Source organism: Anabrus simplex, chromosome 3 (assembly GCF_040414725.1).
Source record: "Anabrus simplex isolate iqAnaSimp1 chromosome 3, ASM4041472v1, whole genome shotgun sequence".
Taxonomy (NCBI): Eukaryota; Metazoa; Arthropoda; class Insecta; order Orthoptera; family Tettigoniidae; genus Anabrus; species Anabrus simplex.
The window spans coordinates 486,839,143-486,851,730 of NC_090267.1; the positions used below are offsets into that span (position 1 = coordinate 486,839,143).

Consider the following 12,588-nt stretch of genomic DNA (forward strand, 5'->3'; position numbering starts at 1 on the left):
TATACTTGCCGCACTCAAGCGATTGCAGCTATCGAGCTCGGTCAAGGATATTGTAGCCATATTTCAGTAATAATAAGCTGGTATAAAAGTAACAGAAGGTTCTTTATAAAACGGTAGTTCCTCAAGAGATATAAGCTTGCGTAATTGTATATAGCACTGGGCTCGAACTTCGTACTGTGGTGTGTTAACATAACAGAAGAGTGTATCTCATAGAACAAATTTTGTTGTTACAAATGTTGAAATTAAATGTTCCCGATCCACGACGGAACCTACAAGAAAAGTTCTCGAGTTAAGAGTTGGTCAAGGATATGGGGCAAGAAGGTTTTTAAGTAGAAGACTCACCTCGGGTAACAAGTCGTTGGTTGTAAAGTTGAAGAGGAACTGACTGGCTAATTATACATGCAGCAAACTGCTGGAGAGAGCGAAGTTGAAGTCCTCCAACTTTGAGAAGGCCAGGCCGGTTCGAGAGGACAACTACCTTTTAAGTACCGTAAGTTTAATACTTTCTTCACACCCATTTTACACTTTTTACTTATCAGCCCAAGTTTCACACACAACCTCGTTTTTTTCATTACCGATTGGAACTTCATTGATGGTTTCCACTATGGTCACTTATAGTTTACCATGCACCTGTTACTTCTCTACCATTTAAAATAAGGCAAACACACCTAGCCAACCTTGGAAATAATCTTCAAGAATGGGACCGCTAAATTGAGAATGCTGCTATTCTAAAATTTTAAATTCATCGGCGTTTTTCCATCACTTATCACGTTATCATGTACTTTTCGCCTGGCACGTTGTCTCCTCTCAAACTTGGTTTCTCAAGCTTTTTGGCTCCCCTCCTAGTAAGAAATCGAATACGGTTGTAAAATGAGATTTATAACTTGTAATGTCCTCTCCTAGCCATTCGTGGGATGGTGTTTCTACAAAGACAGACTGTCAGCCTGAATTTTCAATACAGTGATTTTGTCCTGTTTTTGAACTGTTATCAAACTAAAAATTTTTAGACTAAGAGGTCCACAACCTCACTTTTAGCAATTATTGTTTCGTTTACATCTGTTATCTTTTATTTTATTTTCTGTTTAGGTTTAGCACATTTTTTGGATTCAATTATGTTTTATATTAACCCTTTTGTCTCAGCAAGTTATTTATTGCTCCATCTAGTGATGTAAATATTGTATATTATTCTTGTTTTTATTTCTGTCTGTCTTTTTTTTGTTTTTCATTTGTTCCTTCATTATGTTTTTAGCACATTTTTAGTTTGTATTATGTAGATTACTTTAACACACACCCCCCATTTCACTGTAGCTGGCTCAAACGAGTCAGAACATGTTTGAAATGTATTGCTCCATCTAATGATGGAATTATGTTCTGTATTGAATTAGGACGATACATTTAATTTTTTCTTTTGTAAAATATATTACAACCACCAACGAATATTCCTTATTTTTCACCTCCTCTTTTTTAACATAAAAATCCATCTAAAAATGCTGATCATTGCTTTCAAAAATTGTTTGGTGTCAGCTAGTAAGAAAACAAAATACATACGGTACCAACATAATTTATATAAGAAACAGAATAATTTGTATAAACCTTATTTTCTTGTGAAAAACCAGGCTGTATCAGTTTTTGGAAAGTCTGACTGTCTCGTTTTTAGGATCCCTTACAATACTAAACTATACAGAGCATGGTTATGGTAAAGAAGCCGACGGTCACCAATTCACCTGTAGGTGCTCTGATAGGCCTATGCTATTGGATATATTCATTAGGGTACAAGAAACGAGTAGAGGTATGAAAAACTGGGGTTTTTCTTGTACAATTACCTAGCATGTCTCTACCAGCAAAGGCAATTTCTGTAAACAGCTTTAATTAACATACTGATACTTAATTTTGTCTCTATATCTTAATCAGACAAAATTCTTTCCACTGTTCTCACCTGTCCAAACCAGCAACATTTTTCACAACTTGCTTGCCTGTTATCTCAACTTAAAAGATTGGTATTCAGAATGTATCCAGTTTTCACTCCTATAATTTATAGCAGTCACAACAAATAAATATAATGATAATTACTGGTCTATGAATTCAATTTCACCCTAACTAGAGTTCTTTCACTAACCTACTATCCTGGAACAGTATAGGCTACATTCCAAGAATTGGCGTTCAAACTGGCTCAAATGAGTCAGAACATGTTTGAAATGTATTGCTCCATCTCTCCATCCCATTTCTAACTTAATTCCAGGAAATCGCCCCCCGGGTAAGGAAGTTTTTCCCTTCTTGTGTACTTACCAAGTTTTATTAAATTTCACCACGCACATGGATACACAAGAACGTGATAAAATAAGGAAGAAATACATACTGTGTACAAAAGGTACGGTAGGTTAAGTTACTATATAGGCTAAATAAAATTTTAAAAGGCTCAAAAAAAGAAAAGAAAGGAATCCTCTGATGCTAAAGTTTACCGGTACAGGAATTACAATACAATAGATGAAATGGAAAATAGGAGGTGAAATCGACTGAGCACTGAAGGGTGTTGGTAAGCAATTGATTAAAATAAAGTATCAATGAACAACGGTACGGTAATTTATCCCTAAATTTTCCCCTCAATTTGATATGGTAGCTCGAATACGAAATGAATACATTTAAGAAATGACAAAAATGTATAAGCAAAATAAATTATTCTTCATATTAATAACTTACAGCTTTCTATGGAGAGTTCCTGCGATGACGAGTACAAAGAAAACACCTAGTTGCTTATTTCACAACCTACGCAATCTTCAATCGTCTAACATGTAGTCTAAAAGTGTAGATATCTTTCGACATTGCTTAAATAACCAGATAATTTATAAGGAAGAATAGGGGACTTGGTAGAGTATTCTTGTAGAAAATTTAATTCTACTATCACGTCACCTCTATCATGTTTGTATATAATCAGCTGTGTTTTCACCAGTGTGTTGTTTGTGGAAGTGACGTAATATACCAAAATGGCAACCTTGGGGTAGTTTTCGCGCCTTCGCGGTCTGTTCGCTGCTGAATGACATTCATTGATATCTAAAAGCTACCCCTCTCTTTACAGTTTTGGTTTAAACAATTGATTTTATCACTAGATTACTAATAAAAGGGCCTAGACCGTGGTGTTGGCAAGGACCAGTATTGATGCTTTTATTCTATTTGTTCAGCTGCGACATAACCCTTCCTGGTGGACATGATCGCTAAGGCGTCGACACCATGGTTCACCGGTTGGAGTCCCGTTGGTCGAAAAAACTTTCACCATCAGAATGTTGGCCTGCTGATGATGAGCTAAGGCCTATATAATTTATAATCACTATATTTCGTGCCAAAAGCCTGGATTAAATTCCAAACCTCTCCGCAGTGCTCATATGGCGTGATGGCAAATGACGCTGTTGATGGTGATTCGTCCGTCGGATGGAGACGTAAAGCTTTGAGCAGACCGCTTGGTGTTATTCGACAGGAGCACGGTAGGCTACCGGTATGTGCGGACACCGGGTTTCACCCTCTCATCATCATCATCATCCCACATCCAGACGCTCAGATCACCTAACTTATGGGCGTCAAATAGAAAGACCTAGACATGCCATGTCCTCGGACACTCCTGGCACTAAACACCATACTTACCGGGCGAGTTGGCCGTGCGTGTAGAGGCGCGCGGCTGTGAGCTTGCATCCGGGTGATAGTAGGTTCGAATCCCACTATCGGCAGCCCTGAAAATGGTTTTCCGTGGTTTCCCATTTTCACACCAGGCAAATGCTGGGACTGTACCTTAATTAAGGCCACGGCCGCTTCCTTCCAACTCCTAGGCCTTTCCTATCCCATCGTCGCCATAAGACCTATCTGTGTCCGTGCGACGTAAAGCCCCTAGCAAAAAAACACCATACCGGTACTTAAAAAAAATATATATTTGTCTTTAGTAGTAGTGAAGTTAGGACACATGGTCCTCTCTTACACTTAACCATATCATTGTACAGAATAATTGGGAAGAATATTAACACTTAGTAGTAAGTAGTAAAGCAAAATTCGAAGTGATGTTTCACTTAAGTGTTCAATATACGTATAACTATTGTCAAGTTTTCAGTGTTAACTGTGGTAGTAAAAATGTCATTTTCAGAGTTTACTGATAGTAATTGGTAATTTGTTATATAATTCCTGACGTAAGTTGCAAGGCCATAATTTTTATGATAGATGATATCAATTTAAAGCCTGGAATTTTCTCCCTAATCTGGAACTGTAGTTCATCTGCTGTGTTCTGTTAATGGGTAATTTCCATGCTTCCAATCATTGAAACCAGTTGTTGCGAATTGGGATGTCCCTCCAAAACGTTTACAAGGAGCACAAAAACACATCATTGGCTGCAGGAATAAACCAGATACTCATGTTTCATTTAAAAATTTTCTTTCAAACAGCACTTTTATCAGAAATCGCTAATTGTCTGGAAACATCCGCATACAATTACAGAAATTGTCCTGATACTGTTTCACATCATTTTTAGCATAGCAATCTCTAGTAATATTATTCAAAAGCCAAAAATAAGGGTAATCGTTTGATTTAAAACTACCTTCTCTTGGTACTAGATCGTCTTCACAATTTTTACTTACAGCTCCAACAGCAGACCATCTGAAATGCAACTAAAAGTGGGTGTACAATCATCAAAGTTTTCTGTGCAGTTACCATAATTTTTATTTTCGTCATTGCATGAGAAGTTGCTTGCGCTGTAGTTTGGATACTGTGTAAAATAAGTCTAATTTTGGTATTGGAGAGAACAATTCACTTTCCTTCCTTTTCTTCCCTTCTGCTAATCTGTGATAATTTGCGCCACTTACCGTAATCATTTTCGGCCATCCATGTTGTGTATATAAAACGGAAAACGCTTAATAAAACTCTCAAAAAATGAATAAAAATGCTTTTCACAGACTTTTCCGAAACTCTTGGTATTATGGGTTGTCTCTAGGTAGCCTGCTTGACTAAGTTGCAGCCCGAAGTCATCTTGACACCCTAATGCAAAACCGAGGGGGCTGTGTTTTAATATTGTGGTGATACAGTTGAACCTGCTTTATACGTAACTCTGTTCTACGTAATTCGTATTTGTACGTAATTTCCTTTAGGTCCCGACAAAATATAATTTAAAAGCGTGTTAATTAAAACTTATTTATACGTAATCCGTTTATACGTAATTCGGTGTTATACGTATTAAGTGTCAGTGAAATAAAACTGAGTTTTGCGTAATTGTAATGAGAATGTGCTTTTTAAAAAGAAACTACTTTATTTACAAAGTTTCCTCTTTGTCGGCGAAGGCGGAAGTAGAGCGATCGGGTTTCGGTGCTGAAACAGAACACAGAGTATCGCCGAGTGACATTGTTGACCCTTATTTACTAGCGGCTTAACAAAGACGAGCCCCCTTCGCTCCTCCTCTACCTTCGTCGTTTTTGACATGCCGCCAAAGATTAAGATGCATTACAAGCAAAGCGAGCGGTTTCGGTGCGGAAACAAAAGAAAATGCAGTAAATTTGTTTGAATATGAGAATGTCTTTCTTGGGAACAACGGAGAATTAAAATATCCACGGTGCCGGTATCTGGTGTTTACTGTTGAACAGTCGTTTTGTCATTCAGTTGCTTTTGATTAGGCACGGAGGACTGAAAAAGGAAAAGTTATACGAGAAGTGAACGATAATCCACACAAAACAAAAACTGAAATTGCTTCAGACTTAGGGATTGCTTATACCACGTTATCTACAGTCATCAGTAAAAAAAAAAAAAAAAAAAACAACAAAAAACCGCTATTTTGGATGAGTTCTTAAAACTGGGTTCAAAATCAGCAAAGCGCAGCCGTCAGCAAGAAGGATGGTACGTAGATTTGGAGAAAGTACTTTTCGCATTGTTCCAGCAAAAGCGGGTCGCAGCTCTACCAATTAGTGGAGATGTGCTGAAGGCAAAGGCGATAGATTTAGCTAAAATGATGAGTATCACTGCTGCTTTGAAGGCTTCATCAGGATGGTAGCAAGGATTTAAAGAAGAGGTTCTGCCGGATATCGTAAGCGATTATCAGCCTCCAAACATCTACAACTGTGATGAGACCGGCCTATTCTACAATCTCCTTCCTAATAAAACATTAGCTGAAAAAGGTGACTCATGCCATGGAGGGAAGAAAAGTAAAATTCGTGTAACAGTACTTGTCGCCACTAGTGCAAATGGATCTGACAAACTTCCTCCACCTGTGATAGGAAAATCGAAGAATCCGAGGTGTTTTAAGTGTGCAAAAACTAAACCTAAGGAATATGAATCTAATGGGACAGTGGTTCAAAAAACTGGACATTAAAATGAAAAAGAAACAGAAAAGATCCTTCTTCTTATGGATCGTTGTGCAGCACATCCACTTCAAATCGTTCTGGAGAATGTCCGAATGGAATTTTTCCCTCCTAACTGTACCAGTGTTCTACAACCGCTTGATTTGGGCATCATTGCAAATTTCAAAGTGCATTATAGAAAAATGCTGGTTCAACATTTAATAACACTGAGTGATGCAGGAAATGAACCTCTCTCCATTAATTTGCTACAAGCCATGGACTTTATTTCGGCTGCCTGGAAGCAGGTGTCATCCTCCACAATCAGCAACTGTTTCCGCAAAGCTGGTGTCTTACTAGAAGAGGCTGCCTCCAGTGATAATTATGGGGACGAAGTTTTGCCTGGCAATGAGCTAACGCTACCGGAGGGTGTAGAATTTGATACTTTTGTGCATTTCGATGACAATCTGGCTGTATGTGGAGAACTACCAGATGAAGAGATTAATGCTGATGTATGCCAACAACGCGGATGGACCAGCTACAAGCGATAGTGACAATGGAGATGGAGATAACGACTTGAATCTTGACACCTGAACTGAGTGAAGTATTAAGTGCAATCGAAGTACGTAGGCGTTACATCAGTGCGAAAAGTTGTAGTGAAAATGCTTTGAATTCATTACAAAGTTTGCTAAAGGAGGTTTATACTCTTAATGCAAGAAAAGTGAAACAAGCCGAACCATTTGATTTCTTTAAGGCTGGGCCAAGTTCAAAATAATATTTTCTTTCTTAACGTATTTATTATTTGCAAGGATTTACACATGTAGGTCTATTCCATTGGTTTTTCAGTAAATTTGTGATGTATTGCATAAGTCTGACTTCTAAGTAATTCTGAGTTACAAGTAGTTTTTTCTTTTCCTCTTGATATACGTACAAGTCAGGTTCAACTGTATTTGTAATATTATTAGCGACAGCTTTCACATAAATGGAACAAAAAATCTGTTATTCATGTCAGAAGGTTTCGCTTTTGTATACTATGAAAGTGCGCACACTGTAAAAACTCGTCTTCAAATTATTAGGCCTCTTCATTTTTGCCGCCCTAGTCCCAAACCCGTTTGGCCCATACCTAAATATGGCTCTCAATTCACCATGTATTCTTCTCCTTCCAATTTCACGTATCAATATTCATCCCCTTTTTCTTCATCTTCTACAAAAGCAGCCATGAAAAAAGCCTCCTAATCAATTAATCTGCCATCTTTAAATAGCTGTCTAGCATAGTTTAGATTAGATTTTTATTTTGCATAGCATAGTTTATGTTAGCTTTCTCTCTATGGTGGCCTTTAGGTTAACAGAGGATTGAGGCCCAATTCTGTATTGATGTTAACTATTCATACTGAGAGAGGTATTAGAACCACCTTTTCAATACAATTTCAATCAGTCACTTCTAATCTGCCCCAATTTGTCCTCTTGAATTCCAACTTCATCTTCACATTGTGATCTTAACTACTTTTAAATACACCACTCAAACTTATTTGTCTACTAATGTCATTCCATGTCATCTCTCCACTAACAGCTCAGAACATGCCACTTATGATATGGATTTTGATTCCCCCTGAACTATTTATAATACCAATATAGTTGGTCCGTTATTGGCCATTATAAATTTTCCAGCTAACTCATTCCTGGTTGCCAGCGTTTCGCCCCAGTGTGCTAAAATGGGCTCATCAGTTGGTAAATAGCACATGTACCAAGATGCATGGCTAGCGCATACCGTGGAGGCCACTGCGTAGGGTACTTGGAGCCACCGACAGTGCCAATGCATTATGAGAGACTGCGCTCTGGTGTTACACGGTGCAGGGTCAACCAGAAGAAATGGGGTTTCGAAGTGGATAGTGCCTTGTGTGTATGTGGAGAAGAGCAGACCACAGCCCATTTTCTGCAATGTAGTTTATGCCTATTCAATTACACAACAGAAGACCTGGTTAAAACGAAGCCAAATGCACTTGATGTTGCAAGGTTTTGGGCTCACACAGTTTAATGTGTCTCTTCATCACTGAGAATTTATATTATGTTTTATGTTCTTTCCTCATATTTAATTTAAAACCTATGTAAGCTTCTGACACGATATAAATAAATAAATGAGAGACTTCGTCTCATTTTCAAAAATTGATGCCTGTCTGGCCATCAGATGATATAGATATTGATTCCCATAGGGAACCTGAACTATTTGTCCCGAATGAGTAAATTTATAATACCATTATAGTTGGTCCGTTATTGGACATTATAAATTTTCTAGCCAACTCATTCCTGGTTGTCAGTGTTTCTCCCCAGTGTGCTAAATTGGGCTCAAGAGTTGATAAATAGCACACCTACCAAGACGCATGGCTAGAGCATACCGTGGAGGCCACTGCGTAGGCTCCTTGGAACCACCGACAGTGCTAATGCACTATAATAGACTTTGTCTCATTTTCAAAAATTGATGCCTGCCTGGCCATCAGACGATATGGATGATCCCCAAAAGGAACTTTCATCCTATCAACACAGTAATTAAAACTAAGAGAACTTTTCCTATTTGTGAAACTCAATGGCTGGCTTTTAACCCCGTTTATCCATCTCACAACATTATCGAGGTCATTTTGCAGTTGCTTATAATCTTGTAACTTACTTAGTACTCTATAGAGAATAACATAATCTGCAAAAAAGTCTTACCTCTGATTCCACTTCTTTACTCGTATCATTTATTTATATATAAGAAAACATAAAGGTCCAATAATACTACCTTGAGGAATTCCCCTCTTAATTATTACAGCTTTGCCTACTCTAATTTTCTTCTTGGAACATGTTTCTGCCTTAAAGTACCTATCCATACGCTTCCTTTTTCCACCAAAATCCCCCTGTGGGTGGGGGCGGTAGAATAACACCCACGGTATCCCCTGCCTGTTGTAAGAGGCGACTAAAAGGGGCCCCAGGGGCTCTGAACTTTGGAGCGTGGGTTGGTGACCACGGGGCCCTTAGCTGAGTCCTGGCATTGCTTCCACTTACTTGTGCCAGGCTCCTCATTTTCATCTGTCCTATCCGACCTCTCTTGGTCAACTCTTGTTCTTTTCCGACCCCGACGCTATTAGGTTTGCGAGGGCTAGGGAGTCTTTCATTTTCACGCCCTTCATGGCCCTTGTCTTCCTTTGGCCGATATCTTCATTTTTCGAAGTGTCGGACCCCTTCCATTTTTCTCTCTGATTAGTGTTATATAGAGGATGGTTGCCTAGTTGTACTTCCTCCTAAAACAATAATCACCACCACCACCTTTCCACCAAAATTTGTATGTCTGCCAATAATTATGCTTGCCATCCTTAGCTGACTCAATATTCATTTTCCTAACAAGTTCCTTCAATTTCTCCTTACTTCCACAGCCATTTCTGACTATTTCTTTTCAACCTGCACCTCCTTCTAGCCTCTTTACTTCTCTGTTATAATATGGTGAGTCTTTACCATTCCTTACCACGTGATGAACTACTGATAACCCATTCAGTTACTCTTTTGTCTAGTCCAGTTGCACTCATTTTTACCAGTAGTTTCCCATGACCTACCCTATCAAATGCCTTAGATAGTTCAAGCATGGTACAGTCCATTTGACCTCCTGAATCCAGAATATCTGCTATATCTTGCTGGAATCCTACAAGTTGACCTTTAGTGGAATAACCTTTTCTAAACCTGAACTGCCCTCTATCAAACCAGTTATTAATTTTGAAAACATGCCTAATACAGGGTGGCGCACGATAAGTCACCTAATTTGTTTGTAATAACACATTTGTTGTTGACAAGATTTGTAATTTATTGATGTAGAAGTAAAGAATACAGCTTGGAAATACAACCTAATGAAACACACATTCAATATGACTGCCGTTTTGTTTTACAAATTCTTCAAATTGTACACGTGCATTTGTGAAGACTCTCCGACACAAATCTTCTGGAATGACGCAGCATAACTCATATATGATGGCCCTAAGTTGCACTGCATTTTCGGGTTTTCTATGGTACAACTTCTCTTTAAGGAACCCCGAAAGGAAGAAGTCACATGAGTTAATGTCCAGGCTGTGAGGTGGCCACATTCCTCCTCCTTCATAACGTTATGGAAATCTGACAATACCCTAAGGCCAAGTCTTTTGTGTAGGAAATCAAGCACAATGTTGACAGTATGGGGGCGTGCTCCATCCTGCATTAACCATTGTGTCTGCAATGGAAGACCTGTGGCCATGAGTTGAGGAAAGAACTGGTTTCGCAGCACGTCTAAATAGAGTTCACCGGTTACTGTAACATCAAAGAAAAACGGACCGATGATTCCATGGCTTGACATCGCGACCCACACGCACACTTTCTTCCCATAGGTGTCTTTCATGTGAATTATTCGAGGAGGTTCACGTGCCCAAAATCGAACGTTCTGTTTGTTCACAACACCGTTCATGTAAAAATAAGCTTCGTCCGAAAACCATCTGTTGCGTAGCACTGCCTCTTGGTCTTGCTCGATTGCCCACCTTGCAAACTGTAGTCTCCGCTCCTTATCTCTCGCAGTAAGCTTATGCGCCACAGTCGTCTTGTATGGATACAAACGAAGCGCAGATTGAATAATTCTTTCTACAGATCGGCATGAAACTCCCAACTCGGCACTGGCTTTTCTTGTTGATTTACTCGGACTATGAGTCAAAGCCACTTGAACTGCTTCAATATCTTGCGGCGAATGTACGGTAGTGCATGTGGCCGCTTACACTCCAAAACAGATCCAGTACCTGCAAATTTGTGATGTAATTTGCGTATTGTCTGTGGGCTGGAGCCCACTGTGCCGAAATGAGCACGAAACTTTCTCTGTGTCAATGTAACACTGTTCGTTGCCGTGAACAGTAACACAATCTTCGTCTTTTGTGCGACGGTCAACTGTCCTTATTTGTCCGCCATTGTGGCAAACTGGAATGGCGGACTCAAAACGAAAGCGATGAACTCGTAACAAAATCTGGAGTAATTTCCATGAACTGCACGAAGTTGAGCACACAATTTGAAAGCTATTGCCCCAATAGTATACTTGTAGGATCAAAATTCAATCGAGTGACTTATCGTGCGCCACGCTATATAATCATAAAGAATGCTTTCCCAAAGCTTACATGCAATGCATGTCAAACTGACTGGCCTGTAATTTTCAGCTTTATATCTATCACCGTTTCTTTTATACAGAAGGGCTACTATAGCAACTCTCCATTCATTTGGTATAGCTCCTTCATGCAAACAATAATCAAATAAGTACTTCAGATATGGTACCATAGCCCAACCCATTGTATTTAGTATATCCCCAGGAATCTTATCAATTCCAGCTGGTTTTCTAGTTTTCAGTTTTTGTATCTTATTGTAAATGTTGTCATTACCATAGGTAAATTTTAATACTTTTGTATTAGTCACCTCGTCTATCTGGACATTATCCTTGTAACCAACAATCTTTACATACTGCTGACTGAATACTTCTGTCTTTTGAGGATCCTAACATACACACTCCCTTTGTTCAGTAATGAGTCCTGAAATGTCCTCCTTCTTGGAACATGTTTCTGCCTTAAAGTACCTATACATACCCTTCCTTTTTCCACCAAAATTTGTATGACTGCCAATAATTATGCTTGCCATCATGTTATCCTCAGCTGACTTCTTTGCTAGATTCAGTTTCCTAGTAAGTTCTTTCAATTTCTCCTTATTTCCACAGCCATTTCTATTTCTTTCCAACCTGCACCTTCTTCTAAGTCTCTTTACTTCTCTCTTATAATATAGTGGGTCTTTACTACTCCTTACCACCTGATGAACTAATGATAATTCGAATTGAGAATGGGCAGTACAAATGTAACTGAAAGAAGGTGAAGTTGCAAATGAAGTCAGTAAGTCCTAAAAAATGGCTAAAAAGGACCTATAAACAAAAAAAGCTGAAAAAGGCAAAAAAGGACAAGTAAAACCCACCATTTTCTGAGTTATGGCCTCGTCTTTGGGCACTTGAGAAAAAAAGGGACTTTTCCTCAACTTCCGAGCCCTAATTATGAGTCATTTACACCTGGCGAAGGCACAGGCAAACATTAGTTACATTTATACATTTGAAAATAATCAGAACTTTCCAGGCAACCCAAAATTCAGCAGGAGTTCATATGCACTATAAAGACTTGAAAGCTGTTTCACAAATAGGTGATTTCTTCAGCTGGTTACATAAACACAAGATTGAATAACACATAATTAAAATGACACTGTTCACATATTGAAGTGGGGAATTATAACC

At 38.8% G+C, this 12,588-nt stretch overlaps 1 protein-coding gene across 2 annotated transcripts in view; it reads right to left on the reverse strand.

Annotated features, from left to right (window-relative positions):
- LOC136866549 (T-complex protein 11-like protein 1) overlaps positions 1 to 2,930 on the reverse strand; it is a 286,302-nt gene extending 283,372 nt beyond the window's left edge. The window contains exon 1 of one of the 2 annotated variants that reach the window (XM_067143620.2): positions 2,698 to 2,930. The gene's annotated coding sequence lies outside the window, so the exon portion shown is untranslated. Of the gene's footprint in view, positions 1 to 1,936; positions 1,956 to 2,697 lie in introns of those variants that run through there. The other variant, XM_067143622.2, reaches the window with a different exon arrangement.
- Positions 2,931 to 12,588: the final 9,658 nt, after the last annotated feature.